General features: G+C 46.6%; 1 pseudogene; it reads right to left on the reverse strand.

Moving 5' to 3' along the window:
- Positions 1 to 6,643: 6,643 nt before the first annotated feature.
- On the reverse strand, positions 6,644 to 6,737 carry LOC123648704 (annotated as a pseudogene).
- Positions 6,738 to 23,506: the final 16,769 nt, after the last annotated feature.

Below are 23,506 nucleotides of genomic sequence, written 5' to 3' on the forward strand. Positions count from 1 at the left end.
TCTTGAATAAATGCAACAAATAATAAAGTCTGAAAAGGGGGGGGCATGTACCTTAGGAAAGCAGTGACGTTCAGAACCAAATGGTTATTATTTTGGGGGGGGCATCAAAAATTGCCCATTTATCAAAGTGTGGTATTGAGAGAAAAGGGAAAAATGCTATGATTGTCATAAAAATGATGACAGTTGAGTCTATGCAGTCTTCCATATAATATCACATAACAAAACCTAGTTACAGCACACCAGGATTAAAAAAGAGGCATTGTTTGTGTACCAAATGAAATCCACAGTTGTTCTTAGAAAATGGTGGCACACATCTTAATTAAAAGAATCTGAAGCTCTCTCTTTATGTCTTTAAAACATTTCTCCCTTTTTATTAAAAGAAAAAAATATAAAAGAACTCCCAGCAGATATTGTGGAAACTCTACATTTCAATCAAGACGGTCAAAAGAATGATTTGAATTTACAGGCCTGTAATTGGAACAAATTGGAAACAAAAGGAGAGCTCGTTCAAGCCACGTGATATGGCCACAGAGCTGCTGTGTACAGTATGCTAGGAAAAAAAATCATGTTTCTTTAAAGCAAAGCTAACTCCACTGCAGGCTCTAAGCAATTTGCATAAATGTCTCTACCATGATTTTTTTTTATTTATGGGCCCTAAGTTTCTAATTAAATACTAATTAATACTATCACCAGAATTGTCTCCCATCCCAGCTCTTCATAGCTTTGTCACTTTGATTAATGCACAGTCATTTATTAACTTATTTAACAAGCCGGGGTGCCTCATGACAAACTAGATTAAATTATCCTCATAACAGTCTCATTACTGAAAAAAGGGAGTTTTAAACTTAATAAAAATTATCCTCAATAATATTAAAGCTTTTTCACCGCACCCTTAAAAGATAGAAATAGGTTTCTTGTTTGATTTATAATATATGGAGTTGTATAAAGCATCCATTAATAAAATTTATAAGTTCATTTAAGCCTGCACATTACAGTAGTGCTGTAGCCTTGGGTGCTTATTATTTAACTTTTGCTGTAGTTATGAAGATAATTAATGTCCTGACCAGACAGGGACTAAAATACCCACTAGAATGAGATAATTAGAGACATAAATAATGTTTAGGTTCTTGTGTGCTGCTTTTTAAATTAATTGTTTTGTTTTCCATCCAAACTTGATAAAGACGAAAATAGTTTACCAAAGAACTGTGCAAGGAAGGTGAGGTGTTTGGGCGGCTTGGCAAACGCTTGCCGGCCCGGGCGGTTCTGGGCTGGAGCGCTTTGGGGGAGCCGTGGCGCCCTCGCTGCTCTCTGGCTCCCTCTGGCGGCCAGGGCCCGGGGCCGAGCACACCTTGCGGCAAGGCCGGCTTGTCTGCGACCCGTCTGGGGGCTGGAGGGTGGGTCACGTGGAACGGAAGGAAGTCTCTTCACTAAGAGCTGGGGTAAACTTCTCGTCTTAATCACACTCCGAGGAGGAGAACCCGGAGGATGCTCAACGTGCCTATGGCTGCAAATCTTTGATGCTGACAAAACAGAATGCAGGGCCCGCGGGCCGCAAAATAAACACGCACCCCGCCTTAAATCCTGTGTGCAGCGCTGACCTCCCCCGGGCTGGGGGCTAAAGTGGGCATTCCGCGTGTTCTGAGGGCAGATTCTCTTCTCATTTTCAGTTTCTTGCTAAAATAGCACCCTCGTTAAGGTGCTAGGTGATCTGGTAAGGACAGTAGAAATGCATCTGCTGATGAGGCAGCTTTGCTTTTCAGGCTTCCTTTTGGTCCGCGGTGCTCGGAGTCGTTGGGTGGGGCTGTGGGAAAGGGGCTGTAGCTCCTTGGTCATGAGCAGGGAGCAGACACCCTGGATAGACGACACTGCCCTGTCGACAAAGCCGCTTGACGCATGTCACGGCCCTCCAGACCCTGGGACTGCAGCTGCAGTTGCTGAGGAGTCAGGTGGTGATTTTCATCCACAACCCGGCTGCTTGGCGCCCGCCCTCCAGGGCACAGCACGGGCTCCTTTCCTTTCGGTGTCTGAGGTCCTCCCCGCTCTTTGCATCTTGCCTCCATTTCCTCTCTCCCACACCCTCCTTCTCCCTCTCACCTTTTCTCTTTATCCTTGATTCAGAGCAGAGATAACAATAACTCTACTTGTTCTCCTACTAAAATAGCTCACTTGTCTAAGCTGTCTGGGGACTGGTGCTGTGAAAATCCTGCGTGCGGAAGAACGGCTCGGAGAATTTTCCCTGGGTGTAGAGTGCTTCATGGTCATGGTCATCTCATTCACACCCAGCCCCCGGGAGGTAAGTAGGTGGCAAATGTCTTTATGATTTATAACTCTTGCTTAGCATTGATTCAGATCTCCATCTTTGCAAGTCTATTAGGAGAGATCTATTAGTGAATGGTGGCTTTGGCCCAAAATAGATCAGCATTAGGCCAAATCTCAGCCACCTGACTCACACGGTTTTCTCCGGGCAACTCTATTCATCTGGGCCAAGTAGGCCAAATGAAATGCGGCAGGGCCTTTAGGAGCCGCGTGGGGGGATGTCATAAGTTACAGTCAAAGTGCAGTAGGGGACAAGCTCGTAGTCAGCACAGGAAGGTGAAAGCCCAGGCAGTCTTATTTCTGTCCAGGTCCTTCCATTTGAGTCTCCATTGGCTTCACCACAATGGCCTCAGGCTTGAGGGGGTGGAGGGAAATGGTGGCAAGAGGGATTAGGGATGCACAGTTGGGAAGAATGGAGAAGAGACTTTTTCGGTGGTGTCAAACTTCTATAGGCAAAACCATGTTTAAATGCAGATTCCCTGGTTCCAGTTTCAGAGTTGCTAATTCAATCCATCTAAGATGAGGCCCAGGAACCTGCATTTATAACAGCCCTTGAGTGACTCTGATGCAGAGAGCAGTCTATGGAGCAGTCCTTAGGAAGCAGTGGATGAGGAAGGGGACAAAGAGAAGAGTAAAGAGCTGTAGGAAATGAGGGAATTTTGCCTGAATCATCTTTACCCCTGAGAAAGTGCCGTAGCTGTCCTGTGTCCTTCTACAAACCCTGCTTAGCCTGGGATGCATCTCCAGGGGCCACTGTGTGTGTGTCATGGGTGCCCTCCGTGGCCTGAGAGGGAAGTGGGGTCACAAGCACCTCTCCCCAGGGCTCACTCTGGCAGCCCTGCTTGGATCCTGGTCCCTGCTGTGTCCCCCTGAGGCTGGATGGTCTCAGATTTGTCACTCTCCTGCTCACCTGGTCCCTCTGATAGCTGAGTCCTTCTGAGTGGGGGGGTCTAAAGGAAATGGCACTACAACTGTGCCTGAGCCAGGGCTGCTGCCAGCATTTGGGTAAAGAGAAGACTGTCCGAAAGGGCCCTATTCCCACCTCCATAGCCACTCCCTAGAATAGTCAAGGCACCAACGTGGCCTTAATTACACTGCCGCAGGCACACCTGGCCTAACTGTGGCGTGTCTGGCTGCTGAAGGCAGGTCTGTTGTTTGGGTCACAATGGACAGACAGCGGGGCCGTGAGGGTTAGCAACTCTAGCACAGTTTCAGCATTCAGTGCTCTAGCTGGGGTATCCTGACCTACTGGGGCTTTCTCCACTGCGTTCTTCGTGCCTGTACAACCACGCAGCCAGAGTGAGGCAGACACCACGTGTGTGCACAATTCAATGCAGGAACATTTGTGGTCAAGGCAAGTGCCAGGCACTGAGCTTGGTGCTGGTGATAGATGAAGATCAAAGTTCTCTTGCAGATCTGCTCGACTGTTGCCCCTTGAGAGCTAACAGTGACATTGCCTTGAGCTGAAGGAGTAAGTCCAGATAGGTTACCTGGGATGGAGCAGGTCCTCCAGCATCCTTCAGCCACCTGGCAGAGAATAGGACGCTCATGGCTAGATGGGCTCAGGGATGGCCTTGCAGGGTGATGTGATGGAAGGAGAAGAGAGTGACAGGATTTAGGTCTGTGGTTCCCAAAGTGGGGTGTGCAATGCGCCAGGGGCTCTATAAGGTGATTCCATGGGAATAGGTAGAGAATACCAAAACGCTTATTATATTGGCCTTTTAAAGTCTTGTCATTTATGTCTTTCCATTTTTTGTGATGTTTTAAAAGGAAGAAAATGTCAGTCCAAGAGTAAAATGTATGCAATTTGTGAATAAATAAATACATGTTGAGGCTACATGTTCAGTGATTTTTCCTGCTTCATTGTTGGATATGCATTATGAACTAGATTTGTAGACTGTTGGTTTCAGGCATGGTCAAAAGTGGGGTTGAAGTGCTGGGCTCTAGAGTCCAGGCTGGAAGGGGAAGGGAGTACAAATGGGGGGAAATGGAAAGAATGGGGGAGGGACTGGCTCCAGAAGATTGAAAGTAGAGCTTAATGATCTAAGGGAACAAGAATCTCAGGAGAGGAGGTTGTGATCTGAGAGGAGGATAAAGGTTGAGAATATGAGAATATCTCAGGGGGCACAACTCTAGGCGATTGCAAAGTTAGGCATGGAAGTAACCAGGGGAGGGAAGGATGAAGGAGCGTGGACGGGAAGCTGTTGGATGTGCTGTCCACATGGATGGATAGTAAAGCGCCCGAGCCGGTGGCAAGATCTAGGACAGAAAAGATGGTCAGTCACCAAGAGGTGAGGGGAGGTCTGGGGTGACGGTGGGCAACCAGGCGGCATGAGGGAGAGAGGGAGGGATTTATGTGACGATAGAAGAATGACGGTCTCTCTGAGGGGCAAAGAGGATACAGATCGCCCCGTTCCAGGCCCTGGAGAACAGGAGGATGAGGCCCCCTCTGAAAAGACATGGGGTGCTGTGGGCAGTGCCCCGGGAGAGCCCGCCCCAGTGGACACAGGGAGAGAAAGACATGTTCCTCTCTTTTCCCCAAAGTTGATGGGGGGGCTGTCTAGAAGGCATCGGAAGGGCCCTTGGAATGAGGGATGCAGCGGGAGTAGTTGTGGAAGGAGACAATCAGAGCAGGCTGGCGGGAGCCTGTGGGAGAAGGGGGACCAGTAGGGGCCTGCCGTGGAGGTCCGCAGGCCAGGCCACCATGCCCCTGTGCCCCCCAAAGTCCCGCACGTGCCATCTCCAAACGCTCTACTTAGAGGGATTGTGGAATTGATTTTGTCAGCACAACTAGCTTTTATATATATATATATATGTATATATATATACACACACACACACATTATTAAAGAAATGTATAGGTGTCTTCTCAATCAAAAACACAAAATAAGTTATTTGTAGGTATGGACAATGACGACCATAAACCATCGTATACTTTGTCAAATGTAACCCATAACTGAAACCCTTAACCTTTTCTTTAGTCTAGTTTTTCAAGTAATGTCTCTGAGATTATTGTTGAGAAACACGACTTTGAGCTTCCTGCAACAGTTCATGGATAGCGGTGACTCATTATGTTGGGAAGTAGAGCACGTCCCCTGCGTCCACTCTGCCCCTGCTTCCTGACGGGGTCGGCGCTGTTCTCTGCTGCAGCGGCCGCCCCGCCCTTACTACCTGAGTCGTGCCAGAGGTGCCTTCCTTTCCCCACCCCGGCCACCGAATCTCAGGGCTTGGCTTCACAACTGACTTCTGGCTTTGCCTAATGCTCTCAGCTGTCAAGGATCCTCCTGACTTTCATTCTTGGCTAGGTCATTGCAGACATTTTGAATGTTTTAAAAACTAATTTCTATATCAGCTCCTCATCTTTATTAATTGGCTTTAGGGAGTCCAAAGCTGGAATACACTGACACCAAGCCCAGCCTCCTCCTAGGAAGATGCCTCCTTCAAAAGCACCTCGGACAACACTGAGTGCCTCTGGAATTCCATCTTTTCATGTACTCGACCTCACTTCTCCCACCAGCATTCAGATTGGCTGTTCCATCTGCAATTTTTGCCAAATGTTCACTTCTTCCTCTGAACTCACTAGTAGCAACCTTTCGTGAATAAATTTTTCCATTTGAGGCTCATCACCTTTCTCTTTCAAGGACAGGGCATCGTCTTTGGTCATGATGACTTCCACTTTTTCAAGGCTGAACATCTTCAAGATTTAGGGTCAACCCCTCCTCTTCAAACACCTGCAAAAGCATTTTAAAATGAGCCAGTTTCAGGGTATAGTTTTTCTTTTTTCTACCAAATTTATTCATAATACATTATGCAGGTGTTTTGACAAGAATCCAGAAACATCTTTAGATACCACATTTCTCTTAAGTGTGAGAATTTAAGATCATTGCTGTTCCAGGACAAGTCTTGTGTATAGAGCTTTTTATTGCTTTAATTTATATCATTTCATTTACTTCTCAGAACTTGTGTCAGTTAGCAACAGCTTGATTTTGCAGGTGAGACAATGGAACCCAGAGACAACTTGCCCAAAGTCACACATTTGGTATTTGGTGGAGCCAAGACTAGATGCTGGGCCTTGACTCCAAGTCCAGTGTTCTCTCTGCTAGATCATTCTGCCTTTCAGAGCTGAGGACAAATTGGACAGTAAGATCATTCTTATCAGGAGCATGACCAGTTAGACCTGGAAGGAACCCTGTGCTGTGTCTAATTCAACCCCCACCTTCCTAGACATTCAGGAGATATATCTAATTAGGAAAAAAATGCAAACTATAGGACTGTATACCTATAAATGTTATCCCTGGAAAGAAAAGTAACATTTGGTAAATGTACAAAAAATATGGAAAAATCTGCATGTTATCCTTGTGCAGGGGCCATGCTAATCCTCTCTGTATTGTTCCAATTTTAGTATACCTGCTGTTAAGCCATCTCTAGAATATTTAAACATGAATATACAATAGAAAATATCAAAATGTGTCACATAGTAAGTATTGTTTTGTGAAACGTGTGTGTTAGTTACAATGTATGTGTACATGTGTGTGAGTCATGATGGAAAATTAACTTCATGCTGTAGATTGCACTAACAAATGTTGGGAAACCACTGGCATCGTGGGAAGAGCACTGGAAGTGGATTCAAATGCTTAATTCCAGTCTCTGATCTGCCAACAACCACCTGGCTGAGCTTGGCCAAGGAACTTAACCCCTCAGGGCCTCCATTTCCTTTTCTTTAAAATGAACAGGTTGGACTAGATTATTTTTCAGATGCCTTCCTCTAAGAGTCTATCATTCTGGTGATTCTTTCATGGCATCAATGAAGCACAAAAGCCTTCCAGATGGGGAAGATGGGTGGAGAAAGGCGGTGGGCACAGAAAGGCAAGCATGAGTCAGGTGCAGCCACGTGACTCTGCCCCACGGCAGCTGCTGCCAGTGTTCATGTTTGCTGCTTGTCATTATGTTGGTAGCACCCCTGGATGCTGCTGCCACTAGAGTGTGAGTGATGACCATGGGTGAATCCAAATTGGAGCCTACAGACAGCGATGGAGGTGAGGACTGCCAAACACATGCACCTGGTACCAGGCTTGGCACTGCTAGGTGCTCAGAAGCAGTTGCTAATGACAAGCATGATAAATACTCCAAGGGGGAAGCAAAGGAAAAGCAACTTAAATGGGACAAGCTGAAATTTGGGAGCTGTATTCCCTCTACAATCTAAGTGGCCCTGGAGTAATAAAGACCTTCCTTGAAAAAAAAAAATAAGGGAGGGGAGCAATTTCAGACAACATGCCATGTGAAATTCTTAGTATTACTCCTTCTCTGGTGTAGACTAGCACTTAGTTTTCTGTAAAGAACAAGGCCTTGTTATCACTTTTCACTCATTTGATGGATAAGATGCAAAGTTAATTTCATGGTGGAGAAATACTCAAGAGGTTGCTTGCTTTTGGTTAATATAGGAGCCCTCTTTGAAACCAGCACATAGGAGATTATATATACATGTGTACACACACACATATATATGGGAGAGCTGATAAATGTGTTAAATACATAAATTATTGATTGATCCTGGGACAGCATACAACATGACAAGAAATGAGATATATCTGTGTGATATGCTTGCACATACAGAAATTAAGGGAGTATTTTTTTCCTCAGGTAGATACATAATGCCAGAAAACACTCTGCCTTTCAAGAACAAAAGTACAAAGATGTTCCAACAATTGAAGGTTCTACTTTTGCACAATTATGTATTATTCATTGCATTTGGAAACAGGGCATGGAGAAGACAATCATCTTTCCAGCCTGCATCTCTTTAGCACGCTTCAATTTAATGTCACCGGCTAGGTAAGAACTAACAAGATGTGTCTGTTGGCCTGCAACAAACCTGGTTGACAAGAGCCATATGTGTCATGGAGTGGATCAAAAGTGGGCTTGGTTGTTGTTGAACACTGTGTGTTTTTAAAGAAATAAATTAATAATTTAAGTCGTTTTAGTGTGCGAGGAGGGCACTGCACTGACAGCTCGGGGCCCAGGCCTGTCTGGGGCCCAGGTGCATCATGGGTGCTGGCCTGGAAACGCCCCCACCCAGCCCGGAGAGCCCTGCTCCAGCCAGACTGAAGAGGAAGCACAGCCGGCTGGTTGGATCCCAGCGTGACCTTGGCCGTGCACGAGGCACTGCTGGACAGAGTGGGGAGGAGACACACTTCCCAGATTCTCCTTTCGTGTGGGCGACTGGGCAGGTTTCAGAAGTGACTACCTCTCTGGTTGTGACCCACCACGACTGGAACTAAACCTATGAACCTAATGTGGGAAGTGGATGTAGCAACTTCTTCAGTTACTTCATTTACTTTCAAATGACAAAACAAAATCCAAAACCAAAACAAAAAACAACCCAGAACAAAGTCTCAACAAACAGGAAAAAAAAAAAAAAAATCCCCAGTCTGCGCTAACCAAGTGGCCGTTATTTTTGGCTGTGGGCTGGGCTGGTGAGATGCTCTTTGGCCGTCTGTCGCTGTGCGCTGCAGTGACTGGAATTTTTTGTGAGCCGGGAAAGGGATGGTTATATTTGGCCTCTGGAAGGGAAGTTGCTGAGATAGAGAGGGAGCTTTGGGTCATAGGGTTTGAGCCAACGGGGGAGGAAGCAACTTACCTCCATGTCCAGCTGGGGAAGGGGTGGGACAGCACAGCCGAACAGCTTTGGCAGGAGGAGGTCCCCAGGTGAACACACTGGAGGAGCCTGTTCCAGTCCGATGTGCCCCTGGCTGACTGCAACGCGGGGTCAACACGGTCTGTTTATCTTCAGGTAGCCCTGAGCCACCCGATCTAGGCCTTCTCCTGAAACCGTCTCCATGGAAGTTTCTATGACTTGGTTTACTAGTTACAATTCACATGCCCTATGTTTGCTATTAGATTGTCACACGTTGGTTTACTTTTATGACCCACATAGCTTCTACACACAAGGACACTTTAAAAATCATATACAGATTCGGTTGTCCTCCCCCTTTAAGCTCTGGGTTTTGTGTATCTATAATAAATTATTAAATCTTCAGTTGTGTTATAAAGAAGAATGACACTCGAGTCACGAGAGAAAAACAAGATTGTTGTTTATGAAGGTTATCACTAAAATATGCATTTTGTAAGGCTCATTGATTTATTTCCAATTCAAGAAGCAACATAGACATACAAAACGGTTCATTAGATATTCATTATACCTCCTTAGCTGCTTTTATTAGAAGTGCCCATGGTGCCAATGGCAAGGTTGATGTGTTCAGGGGTTGAATCAATGCTTGAAACTCATCAATTTCTTATAGGCAGTTTTGGTTTAAGGTATTTTGATGATTTTATAGAAATGTTTTACCCCATTAAAAAGCTATAACTTAAACTGTGGTGCAGGGCAGGCACACATTAGATGATAAATGGCTATGTGTAAGAGATTTCAAATTTGTCAAATCTGCATTAAAGAACTATATTTGAAATTGGTTAGAAGGTTGGGTGAATTCTCTAGGTAAAAATGACATTTGTTTTATGGATCCCTCTGAAACAATTCCCCAAGAGTTTTCATTTGAATAAATCACATCCAAGTTCAGCACTCCAGAAGCAGCTAGTGTGGTAGAGTGGCCTTTGCTGCTTTTCTTTTTCCTCTTTTTCAGGGAAAAGGGTTGATTTCCTCATCTGTAAACGGAGTGAGACTAGATAACCTGGAGGTGGGAATATTTACATCTATTCATTCATTCAACACTTATATATTCATTTATTTATTTATTTATTTATTTTGAGAAACAGTCTCACTCTGTTGCCCTGGCTAGAGAGCTGTGGCGTCAGCCTAGCTCACAGCAACCTCCAACTCCTGGGCTCAAGCGATCCTCCTGCCTCAGCCTCCCAGATAACTGAGACTACAGGTGTGCACCACCACACTCAGCTAATTTTTTCTATTTTTTAGTTGCCTGCCTAATTTCTATTTTTAGTAGAGAAAGGGTCTTGCTTTTGCTGAGGCTGGTCTCAAACTTCTGACCTCAAGTGATCCTCCCGCTTCAGACTCTATTTAACACTTATTTATTTGTTGGAGACAAGGTCTCACTTTGTCACCCAGGCTAGAGTGCAGTGACATCATTGTAGCTCACTGCAATCTTCAACTCCTGGGCTCAAGTGATCCTCCTCCCTCAGCCTCCTGAGTAGCTGGGACTACAGTCACGTGCCACCATGCCCAGCTAATTTTTCTAGTTTTTTGTAGAGATGGGGTGCTGCTCTTGTTCAGGCTGGTCTTGAACTCCTGGACTCAAATGATTCTCCCACCTTGGCCTCCCAAAGTGCTAGGATTACGGGCATGAGCCCCTGTGCCCTGCCAACACTTATTGTGTAGGAGCAAACATGTTCTGGCACTAAAGGAACAGCAACATACAAAACCTAGTCCTTGTTCTGGTGGAGATGACATCCCACAAGGAGAAAAACAATAAACAGATGAGGTAATTGCATGAATAATTTACTGTCCTGAAGGCAGTAAAGGAGAGTATTGTGCGGGTGAGTTGTTGTGGATGGGTGGTGGCAGCAACTTTCTCTTAGAAGGGGTCATTTCAGCTGAGGAGAAGCCACCAGTGAACACCTGGAGGAAGAGCATTCCAGGAGGGGGAACAGCCAAGGCGAGAGGTGTGCCATAGCATGCTGCGGGGGGACAAAGGCCTGAGCCTTTCCAGCGTGGGTCATCTTCCCCCACCTCCTGCAGCTGTGAGTGCTATGCTGCAAGAAAACGACTGAGGCCCAGGGGGCCATGAGAAGAGTGTAGGAGGGAGGGAAGTGAGAGGCAGGACCACTGGAGTTGGGAGTGGATGGACACGTTCGGGTCAACTAGACATGCAGTGATGAATACACCCCCATCTCAAGGCTTCACCAAGCGCCTGTTTCTTTGCTGCTCATGTGGTATGTGCTGGCTCACCTCCGAGTAGGAACCCAGGTTATCACCATTGTGTGTCTCCCCCATCCCACAGTCCTTTACTCCCAGACCCAAGAATTGGGAAGGGAGAAGGAGTGGAAGATTGGACTGAATGTTTTGGAGGCCAGGCCCGTACTGGCTGCTGGACTAGAATCCTGTTACGTGACTCCAGCTGTTAGGAAGGTTGGGAAATGTAGCCTTGCTGTGTGCTGAAAAGGGAGTGACTGAATTGTCGAGCATCAAGCCAGTCTCTGCCACAAGAGAGAAAAGAGGAACCGAGGGCATTCCGCTGCTCTCCCCCAAACCTTAAAGACATACGCTGTGCACGCGCCATCTTGGCCCAGAGTGATGGGGAAAGAGTTGGTCGGGGAGGGAAAGTCCTCACCGTGGAGACTTCTCACCTTCCCGCTAGACAACACACAGAGGAGAAAGGCGGGGCCAAGGCCACGATTTCAGCCCTGGAAGGGAGTTCATCTAGATGAACCCCTCACTTTGAGCTCAAACCAAGTCATTTTCTGCTTGTCTGGAGTCTGGAGGAAAAGCTGGGTTTGATGCCAGAGACTCCTAACTTCTATTTTCCAGCATTCTAGGCTCCTTCCATCTGGCTTCAGCCCATGTTCCACCCAGCCCTACTTCTCGCACCTCAGAACTTCCACTCTAGCCAGGCCAGGCTTCTTGAGGGTTTCCGTCCAATAGAGAATGGACTTCATCCCTGTTCAATGCCTGGTGCCCCTCTCTATCCGAGTCTTATGGGTCCTTCTTGTCTTCATGGAACTTCCTTGCCTTGTCGGCCCTCAGCTGTGCAGGTCACATGCACCATTCCTGTGCATCACTGGCCACTGCACCCTCTGCCTCAATGGAGGGCACCACAGAGAGGCCATGTGTGCCCCCCACTCAGCCCTCAGATATGCTCAGGCAGGGCCTGTTTCCCGTCCTGTAGAGACATCTCATGCAGATCCCATAGCTTTCCGGGTTACTTCCAACTATTGCAATAGTCCCCATTTTGATAACGAGATTTTTTTTTCAAGTGTAAAGGTCTGGTCTAGTTTAATGTAAAACTTTAATCTCACCTCCCAATCAAAGTTACCGGCTTAGGCGGAAGCTCAGGGTTGTGCAGGTGGGAAGGAGGGGTTGATCTGCAAGTTTACTCTACCTCTATCTCATCTCTTTCCTGCCTCTTGAAGAGTCCAGGTGGTATTGGTGAGATTAGAGGGAGAGTGCAAAATGTGTCACATCAAGATTCCCTCTTGGCTGTTATTGAGAGGCCACACAATGCCCTTCGTCCTGGAGGAGGACCATCATCGGTTCTGTCACAGGGCACATCTTTGGGAACTTTGAAGACCCTCCTCCCATTCCTCGCATAAGCTTCACCCCTCTCCCCTTTCCTCTGCTCTAGCCACACTGCCTTCCTTCCGTTCTCAATGCTGGTGAGTTCCTTTCTGCCTTAGAACCTTGGCATTTTCATTCCCTCTGCCTGGAGCCCTCTCCCCGCCCCCTTTTCTAGGTAAGCCCTAGTCATTTTTTAAATCTCAGCTCAAGCATCAATTCTTTGGAGAACCCTAACCTAAATGCTCAGCCCAGGCAGGCCTTAGTCAGGCACTCTCACAGGCCCTGCCGTGAAAACACTGATTATTTAAATAGTTATTTAGCACCTATCTTCCCCACTTGAATGTGGGTTCCAAGAGGGCTTGATAAATAGGTATTTGTAGAAAGACAGAATAAATAGATTTTCCCAATAAGCTCATGAGCACTTGGGCATGCCAAACATATAGTAGGTACTCAATAATTATTTATGAGACTGACATGAAATTGAAGGCAAGAGCCAGGTCTATTAGTCTCTGGATTCACTATATGACTTAGTACATGGTAGGAGTTCAATAAATAGCTGCTGCCTACGTGTTTTCAACAGCCTCATCAGAATTAACCCAAATATCAGAGAATTGGCTGGAATGTGTTTCTGACCTGCACCTGTTCCTCAGTGTCAGCAGAAGTTACTCTGCCATTTTCGCAAATATCCACGTCAGGCAAGGCAGGGTGCCTGCCTTTAATCAGCTGACTTTATATTCCACAGTCCGGGAAGAGCATGACTGCAGGAAAGGGATGCAGATAATGTAGCCATAAATCCAAAGAATGACAGTTTCTAATAATTTGTCCCTTTTTTCCCATTAGTAAACTTGTACGTCTATTAGCCCAACCCATCCAATTCTTGGTTCCCCAAACAGGGTCACCATATGGGCCTCAACCTGACTTGTATGAAGACTTGTTTTATTAGTCACAATTAGTTGCAGGTGCAAAGACTGAGGGCACAACTAACTGTGTCTGGAATCACCTCCTCACATAGCAATTAAACACTTGCACACTCAGAATTAGGTTCAAGTGGCTAATTGCACCCGGAAGTAGGTAATTGCAGGTGCAATTAGCTGCAAGTGCAATTTTTCACCCGAGACTAATTGCTCCCAAAGTAAGGAGACAGGGATTGGAAATTCAGTGCCGAATGTATGTGTGGTTATTGCAACCACCTGTGATTTTAGTGGCTCTCCCCCCTCTTGACTTAGAGCGTGGTGGCCTCTCTTTGGTCTTTATGAGGAGTTAGGTTGCTTAACTCCTTCTGTAGATCTGTTCTACAGCATTCTCTTCTCCACTTGGGTCCTCTTTTCCTTAGTTAGACCTGTTTTCTTCAGAATTTCTTTCTTTTCTTCTGGAATCCCTGGCTATTTAAAGGGCATATGTTCCTCTACTGTTCAGCTGTTTCTAATCCCCTCAGAATCTAAGTAAGAAATGGTCAATAACTTGGACAGCTTGGTGGGTGGTAACTTCCAGTTAGGTCTTGAACACTGTTCCTTGAGGAGTATCATTTGAACGTGACCGATGAAAAGCTCCTCTCCGTGCCCCAGGTGACAAGGATGGGCCACTCCATCACCTGGAAGCTTGTTTTCACGAGCAGGTTCAACTTGACATACTTTTTCCTACTATCTTTTCTCCTATACCAGTAAAAGTACAATCAGAAAAACACTATAGTTTTTTTTTTAATGATTATAAAATGAAAGCGTAATTGGAAAAAATTCAATGAATTTTTATTCAAGTTGAACACAGTAAAACTAACCAAGGAAACCAAAATTGTTAATACTACTCCAGAAAGTCTTTTGATCAGGTAAACATTATTTAGTAAGGAGTTGATCACCATAGTTATTTTAACAGAAAGAATTCAATAAAGGGAATGAATTAAGCTGGTATTAGCAAACTGAAAGGCAAAAAAGGAACCCTGAGGTATATCTCAGTGGTGGTAACTGCAGGAAGCAGCTGCCCCGCCGAGGGCTGAAGACACAAAGGCAGGAGGCTTGGGGTTATTGGAACCTAGATGCTCAGCAGAGGGGCCCCACAGAGCTGGAACACAGATTTCTAGTGAAGGGGTGTCCCCTGGCTGATGCAGGCACCTCAGGGGCTTGGAGGAAGGATCGCACAGAACTGGGACCCAGAACTTTGAATGGGGCTGCCTCCCAGCCAGCACTGCTCTGTGGGCCACCCCATAAACACTGGGGCACCCATTTATAAAAATGCCTGCAAGATGTGCCCTGGAGCCTGGGGCTTGTGATCTTAGGTTGAATCAAACCAGGATGGAGCATGTTTTGCTATCAGAAGAGGAAGTGGCAGGTGCAGGAGAGAAAAGGGTGTGAAGTTAGTGGACCAAAGCCTTTGCAGGTGTGTGCTTTCCTGTGTGTGTCCAGTTTACCTTTGCATGATTTTATTCATTTTATACATGATGAAAATGTGTGCATTTGTGTGTGTGTGTGTGAGAGAGAGAGAGAGAGAACTGTCACAGTGTGTCTGAGCCAGTGGCGGTTTCAAGACAGTCGGCTTGGCGGGTGTCCACAGCTGGCCCTGCCCAGCGATCTGCAGCAGATTTCACTTCCTCCCAGCTCACCTGGCTGGGTAATATCCTCTTTCCTTCCCTGCTGCAAGAGTCCAGGTCCGGCCTGCAGCCGACCTCCAGACTTCTGCAGAGTGCTGACTCCTCCACTTCCCTGCTTAGTCACTCAGAGGTGGGACGGGATCCCACTTGCTAAGCTGGTGGCGGCCTCAGCTGAATGCCAATCTGATGGGGCAGTCGACCCCTTTGAACTCCTGCTGGCTGTTGAATCTGCCATTGTTTAGACCCTGCGGTGTACGTGGCCTGGTGACAAAGCCTGGGTGAGGAAGTGGGAGAGATAACGACCGGAGGGGGACCGGGGAGGGCAGGAAGGCCTTGGCTTGGCCTGGGCACCTAGTGACGCTTTATTGCCCCAGACAGACTCTCCTGCTCCAAGGCTGCGGCCAAGGGGCTGTGAAGGTCACTCGGCGCTGGCTGCCCACAGGAAGGCAGTGTGTACTCGGGGAGCAGAGCCAGGCTCCTGAACGGGTTGCTTCAGCGGAGCATTTCCACTTGGCAGGGGAAGCAAACGTTCCTTGCCCTTATTGCCCTGCATGGTTGCAACTTAGGCCTCTGGAGAGGGGACAGAAATTTTAGGGAGAGTTGGGTCTCCTGCCAGTGATTTGGGGTAAGAAAAACATTTTTTTCCTCAGGAAAATGAATAAAACCACATGATGCAAAATGCTAAAAACAGAGACAAGAAAACAACAGCTTTAAGCAGTCTGACTAACCCGTAATGGGCACTCATAGCATTTAAAGGTGCTTCTCCCAACACCTCCCCTGTACAGACAGTGCATTCATTCATTCATTCATTCATTCATTTCACAAGTATTTGTTGGGAACCTACTCTTGCCAGTTGCTGGGGACAGGACTCTGAACAAGACAGACACAAATTCTAGCTGAGGGAGCTGCTGTTCTTGGCGGGGGAGGGCTAAGACTCCAGTGCCTACAATTCTTATCCTGGTTTCACTCCTCAGTCTATCTCGGCACTTCGCTGGTCCCTGCCTTCTGTTCACACCCATTATTCCGATGATTGCTGACTTTTTCCAAAGGATCAGAGGTTATTTAACCATTTCACCCCTGTCCAGTATGTGCTGTGTTTCCCCTTTTCACAGTTTTAAATAATGCTGTGCTAAATACATTTGTGTAGGAAGATATAAAAATTTTTTGTATTTTGCGTAGTTTCTTCCCTGGCTATATCTTTCACAGTATTAGGCAGGACTCTTGGTTACAGACAACAGACCTCAAATCTGGTTAACTTAAGCAGAAAGGGAGTCTATTGCAAGGCTATGCAGTAGCTTATGGAGTTGGCAGAAGGCTGGAGAAGCAAGCTCAGAAAAGCCGCAGGAAGGAGGGTCTCTAAGGAAAAGCACAGCACATGCCTGCGCCCAGCACAGCCTGCCGGGACCCTGCCTACGTCCCTGCCTCTCTGCCTTTGACTCGTGACTTTCCATTGCACTGACACTCCAGTGAGGACTCTCCATCCTCCCCAGCCTCACGACCTTGAGCTCCTGAGTGCAGGGTGAGCTTGGCTTGGCTGAGCCTGGGTCACCTGCTGCTTTTTCTATGGAGTGCCGGGAGGCAACAGCCATCCTTCTCGGCTTTCCTGGGGGAAATGGGCTTCTGCGCCTCGCCCCAGACAGGGAGGTTGCTTGGGTCCTGGGTAAGAAAGAGGAGAAATAGCCACTGCAAACGTAGGCCTTCTCTTCTTACATGTGTTTGTTATATGTCGGACAACAGAGGGTGGGGCACAGTTAAAGGCACACTGAACTCTGCCTGCCAGAGTAGGGTGTACACACCACTCAGCTGTGCTGGAAGAGGGTGCTCAGCGCCTCCAGCAGCCCTGGGGGCCTGCGGGAAAGAGGGTGAAATTTACATCCATGATCTAAGGACATGGTAAGGACACTGGGCTTGGGAAGGATGTGTGACTTACTCCGGGTCACACAGGCAGCACACCTGAGCCAGCCAGGACTCGAGCACAGGGCTCCCGAAACACTGGAGCGGTAACTGGGCTTGCATTACTTCGCTGAGCTGGGCCAGCGACTGGAAAGGGGTGCCCGGAGCAATCCCTTTGCTGGGACAAAGGCCCTTTCAACAAAGAGGCCTTTGTAACAAGCCTTTCTTTGTCTGGCCACCAGGCTGTTCCTGGAGTAATTAAGGCCTGCAGGCCTTAGATATAAGGCTGGCTGACACTATTTGACCGTAATACAGCAATTTGAATTTTGGGGCCAATGCTATATTTGAAAGGCACGCCGGCTGTTCCCAGACACCTAGGCATGAGCCATGTGGCTAGACTGCCCTGCCCCTCCTGCCTGGCTGCTCCGTGTAGGGCAGGAGAGCAGCCACTGGTCCTGTGGGAGGGGTGCTGGTGACAGTCCTGGGCAGTGCCAGGCAAGAAGGCTGGCTGGCATGCCGCCCTTACTGCTGTGGCCCACTCTTTGGGACCTGCTGATGGCATCTGGCCCACTGCTGCCTGGAGGAGAAAGCTCACAGCCTTCTGAGGGTCCCTGGGTATTGGGTGCTGCCCACCTGCATGTTGTCCACTAGCACTCAGCGCCCTCCCTCCTGGGGTGGTGAGTAGCTGCTTTCCTCTTTGTCTAGGGAGATACTCGCCACTGGATGCCCATGGGGTCTCGGGAGCCGGCATTAAAATTGGCTTGAGTTTTTAGCCATCTTCTGTGAGTCTGCACCTTCATGTTAAGGGCCCGTCCTCCAGAGGAGAAAAGACAAGCTCAACTCTCCCCAGAATGAGAACATTAGCCTTTCATCAGATTTGTACCGCTGGGGACCTTGGGGGACGCCGGACGTAAGCTTGGTCTCTGCCCTCAGAGAACTTTAGACGTCTCTCAGGGCAGCCACCACCTGGAGGGGAAGAGCGAGAAGCCTTTCTCATTAGAGACAGTGCCCGGGGTCACGGCCTTGCGCAGGCTGCGTGTGCTGTGAGAGCCATTGCTCTGTCTGTCTTCTGTCCCCTGCAGACACCGGGGCGCAGCTCATCTGCTGGGCAAAGCAGGGAATTTCAGGGTTTAGGTTGAAGTGGCATTTTGGCATTGGTAGGGTTAACATTTATGGATTTATCTACTTGTGTGTGCCCGCAAGGGCTCAGGACATGAAATGATTTTAATGGTGCTGAAGTGCATGTTTCCATCACACGGGGTGGTGAGTCACTTCACTACTGAGAACCAGGCACCAGGGTTTCAACAGTTTTGGGCTCTTGGTTTCTCGTCACCAAAGGCAAACTGAGAGGGGACTTTACATCTCAGAAGTATTTGAGGATCTGGGGAGTCATGAGAGTCTCCCGCGGAGTCCCCTGGTTGTGGGAGGTCCCTGGTGGCGCTGGTGCTGCAGTCTCTGGCTACCTCCCTCCTTCTCTCAGGCCCAGGGGGCACCTCTGGAGCCCTCAGCCCTGGGCTCAGCCACACCTGCCACACTGGGCCATCGCCCAGGGGTGGGACAGCGGCACATCCTCAGGGCAGGCTGCATTGTCTGCAGAGAATTTAAAACCAATAATAAAATTGACTGTAAGTCAGTCTGCTTTTTATTATCCCCAGGCCAGCAATTCTAAACAAGGTCAGTGATAAAATAATCCTCCCCCCAAATCTTTTGTTGGTCTACACTCTAAACAATTGCTGTGGTGACTGTTGAATTTTAATTATATAATTCACACGTGTGTGTGTGTGTGTGTGTGTGTGTGTGTGTGTGTGCACATGCACACGCACACACGTATGTGTATATGTACTCATATGCTTCAAATTAGCATATATAATTACTTATTCTTTAATAAACATAATTGATGTGAGAGTTAATTAGGAGAATTTTCAGTGAGAAAGAACAATTTGTGAAGGTTCAAGCTGGCTTCAGGCACGGTTTTTGTCTCCAGCCTCCGCAGTACGGGGAATGCCTTGCCTGCGTTTAAACAGTCGATAAAGGATGATAGCACAGTGATTGCAGGTCTAAGACACAAAACCTGAGTTAATTCAATTCCATCATTCTACGTGACCACTTGGAATTTTAATTTGTGTTTAAAATTTAGTGAATGCAAATTTTAATTCATACATGAAATATTTGACTGAATTTGAATAATGGCTTGAAAATTGAAATTTATTCTGTTTAAATTATTGTTTTAAAGCTAATGACTGAATCATGAGAGTAATAATAATTAATGATTATTACATGATTATCACTGAAAATAATTTTGTCACACAGAGGATGAGTGTTAAAAAAAATGATCAATTTTGAGTGTCAGATATGCGAGGCCGGCCACTGCCTGCACTGATTCAGACAAAAATCACTCCAGCTTGTTGAAACAGGGGGGCATTAATAATCAGGTATTAATTGGTCTACAAACATTTTGGGAGGGTTGGACGAGCAGGGTCTAGATTGGAGCTTCCAGAAACAACTCCAGCTCCCAGAGTGACTCCATCTCTGGTGTGACCAAGGAAAACTGCATCCCCAGCTGTCCCCAGCAGAGCCTACTGCCCCTCCATGGTCCAGGCTAGCAAAGTAAAGACCTCATGCTGGGCCTCTCAGCCCACTTACCTGGGCTCCAGACTGAGATCTCCTATAAGTGCAACTGATTGGCAGAACTCAATCCCATCTGGGACCCTACTTGCAAAAGAGGAAGAGAAAGTTACTTAATAGTTTTTCATTTTCCAGTGTCTACAATACAGGATGGTTCCCTGGAGAAGTTTGGGGTGGAGGTTGAGCAATCTGGTCCACAGCATCTTCCACATCTACCCAATGGCGTCTCTACACTTGACCTTTTGGTCTCTAGAGGGGTAAGGACCTCTAGAGACCTGTTTGGCAGCCAGGTTCTGGGTCATACGGGCTTCTGGGGAAAACAGCTGCCTCTGTAGTGAAGCATGTCCAGCTCAGCTATTCTGGTGCCGTCCCGTCCCCCTGCCCAGGGACCTTCTCTGCCAAGCCTCTTCCACATGGACTCTTCCGCTGGTGTGTAGGGATGATTGTCTCCAAATCTTCTCTCCACCAGCTCAGCACCATCCATTGGGTAAGGGTTGCTCCTAAACCCCCACAGCTCTTCATAATGCTGCCCCTAATTTCCACCCCACTAAAATGCATGTGTCTTTATCATTATTATTATTATTTTAGAGTAATTTTTTCAGAGATTCTTCTCAAGATGTATTTGCAGATTAAATATAACTTTTGGCCTCAGGGAGTTTTCACTATCATTTTCAAAACACTAAAAATACTCTAATTTGCATTGGGCCCCTAAATCTCAGCCCTCCTGTCCCTTGTGAGGGCAGAGGGTGTTTGTGGGTGATGTTGGGACTGAAGAGTAGGTTTGATGGTAACTGGCCTAGAGGTGACACTGCAGAGGAGGGGAGGATGCAACCTTGGCATGGAAGTGCCAGGTGGGGCTCAGCCTCCTACAGGAGATCTGAGCGCCTTATCCCATCCGGACACTCAGAAATGTGTCCAGAATCCTGTGCTCGGACATGGAGTGGAGCCAAGGATGGGATGTGGGCTTGGCGATATCTCGGTTCCTTTCCTGTGCCCACTGACTCACACAGGTTCACACCACTCTCCTGAAGCCTTTTCTCTTCCTTCCCTGCAGCTTCCTAGTGGCCTGAACTACATTTTACATCTATAATGGGGACAGGGATTGGACCCATTATTATTATCTTCACTGAATGCAGGATGTCTCACTTCCTCATTTCTTATTGAAGATGGAACCCTCTTCCTAAATCCATATTCTCTTCAAAGCACAGTTTCCCAGTGTCCTGCAAGGACATGCCACATGTTCAGTTTTATACACACGTGTATGTATAATGTATTTGTATATGTGTGTGTGTGTATAATTTATTTCTTCCTGGGTTCCCATTTACCAGAATAGCAAGGCATCTTGCCAATGCCTCCAACCAACCAGGAAGTCTCTCCAAAGAAGAACATGGTCAAGATCAGACTCTTCTCCGAAGATACAGTTAATTCCAACCAGCACATTAAGATTCTGAAGTTAAGAGCACATTGTGAAATGTGAATCGATGTGACTTTGTCAAACAAAATGACCTGTGGGCCTGGGAGGTTGGTGCTTGCAGGAAGAGGCCAAAGTGTGCATCTTAATCTTGATTTCCTTTGGGAATATTTCCTCCATTGTGTTCCTGACTCTGATTATGTTCTTGTGCAATCAAAATAGCTCTAGCCCCCAGGGCTGGGCAGTCTCTCGATTTCTTTCTTTTTTTCTCTTTCTCTTTCTCCTTCCTTCCTTCCTTCCTTCCTTCCTTCCTTCCTTCCTTCCTTCCTTCCTTCCTTCCTTTTTTCTTTCTTTCTTTCTTTCTTTCTTTCTTTCTTTCTTTCTTTCTTTCTTTCTTTCTTTCTTTCTTTCTTTCTTTCTTTCTTTCTTCAGGACAAATTGATATTGTTTTGTTGTTATTTTTATCAGTGACAACTGTTGGTTTTTTAGCTGTAAGTATACAGGTGTGTGCAAAATCCCATCCTATTAGGAGGAAACAGAATAAATTTAAAGTCCTGCTTGGTGTATACATTCTTTAATGCACAGGGACCTTAGAAAACCAAAGTTCAACATTTAGAGTTCAACCTCAAAATGGCACCAACAATCCTATAGGTAAGCACAGATTTCTTTATTTATATCCACAATCTCAGCATATTGTGATGCCTTTAGCCTTAAGAAAATTTCAGTTGGGATTTGTATTTAACACCAAGCTTATCTTCTGTTTGGCTTTAAATGTATAGTAGGAACTGTATAAGCCAAGTAATAGCAGAGGCTCTGAATTCCAATATAGGGTCTGTCTTTCCCTGTCCATAAGGTGATTTGGAAACTTCTCTGCTGCATATTGTCATAACCATTTTTGGGGATCTCAAACCACAGCATAGTATTTAGAGTATCCATCCATCTCCATATCTGGACTTCACTCAGAGGCTCCCCAAGCTCTCTTTCAATTTCTTTAGCTACGTACTTCAGTGAACTGCAAACAAACAGATCATTTTCCTGGTGGTGATAAGGCAGTAATAGACTTTACTTCATTGCCTAGTGCCCTTCAGATATGCTTCCCACACAACTCCTCAGCAGAACAAATATAGTTACTGAATTTGGTTACTGGTACACAATGAAGTAATAGCTAAATAACGTAGTTACATGGTTATAATATAGTTAAATCATGCAGCAAGTTGCACACAATAGAAAATGCAGTTAGGCAGAGAGAATGAAATTAAGGGTTAGAGGTAAAAGAAAGGATGTGTCTTTAGATGTGATTTGAAATGAAAGTAGATACCCTCAAAAGGACATACAAAGATGCCACCAGATGATGCCTGAGGAAGCTGCTTCTCTTGTCAACTAAGACAAGACTGGGGAGGACAGTGGGAAGGGCATGGTCAACTGGCCATATATCTCATCTATGTAGCCATTCTTTTCCCCTCCACTGTGATTGTTCTGATTTAGTCCTATTACCTCTTTCCTGGCCTTTACAGTTGCTAAATAGCTGATCCTCCAGTTCTCTTCTGATTTATCCCACAAAGCATTGCCAAACCAATTGTCCTTTACCACTGCTCTGATTATATCATCCTTCTCCCAAATCCTTCAAGGCTCCTTATTACTCACCGAGGTGGAGTAAGTACCACTTTGTTAGCCTGGCACTCACGGCCTTGGCATGCTCCTTGTTCCAGCCCTGCTACTCAAAGAGTGTACCAGCACATCACCCTCTCCTGGGAACTTGTCAGAGATGCAGAGTCTCAGCCCCGCCTCGGACCCAGTGAGTAGGACTCTGCATTTTAGCAAGATCCCCAAGTGATCCACATGCACAGAAAGTTTGGGAAGTACTGCTCTAGCCAGACCAAAACCTCACAAATATACCCCCTACTTCCTATTTCTGGCTTTTGCCTGTGCTGTTACTTCCATTTTTTCTCCATCTTTGCCTGCCTGTACATGGGATCCTTTTTGTGGTCATCTCAAATGCCACCTCCTCCACAGAAACTTCCCCTATTATCCCAGCGCCAGGCAGGCCCCTCCTCAGGATGCCTCCAAGCCCTTTATGAATCAAACCACCCTGATGAAGGGGCAGCTGTATTTCCACCCCTTGACCTGGTCCTTGTGGCCACAGGGGATGGGTCCATGGTTGGGTAGTCAACACTAGATAGTTGCTGGCCTGTAACCCAGAGTGTGGCCACGTGGAATGTGAGCGGGGACAATAAAATTCTCTCTCTATGTTTTAGAATTCAAATAAGGCAGTTAGTAGTGATTGCTAAAACTCAACACTGGGAGATAGAGTCAAGGTCATGAGAGGTCATGCGCAAACTACAGTTATGAGGAAACAGAAACTTTGAGTGAGCCAAGTTGGTAGGCACAAACATGCAGCTGTGGTAGAGCTGCCATGAGAGGAAGAGAGAAATGGAGAGAA

This window comes from Lemur catta, chromosome 12 (assembly GCF_020740605.2).
Source record: "Lemur catta isolate mLemCat1 chromosome 12, mLemCat1.pri, whole genome shotgun sequence".
NCBI lineage: Eukaryota > Metazoa > Chordata > Mammalia > Primates > Lemuridae > Lemur > Lemur catta.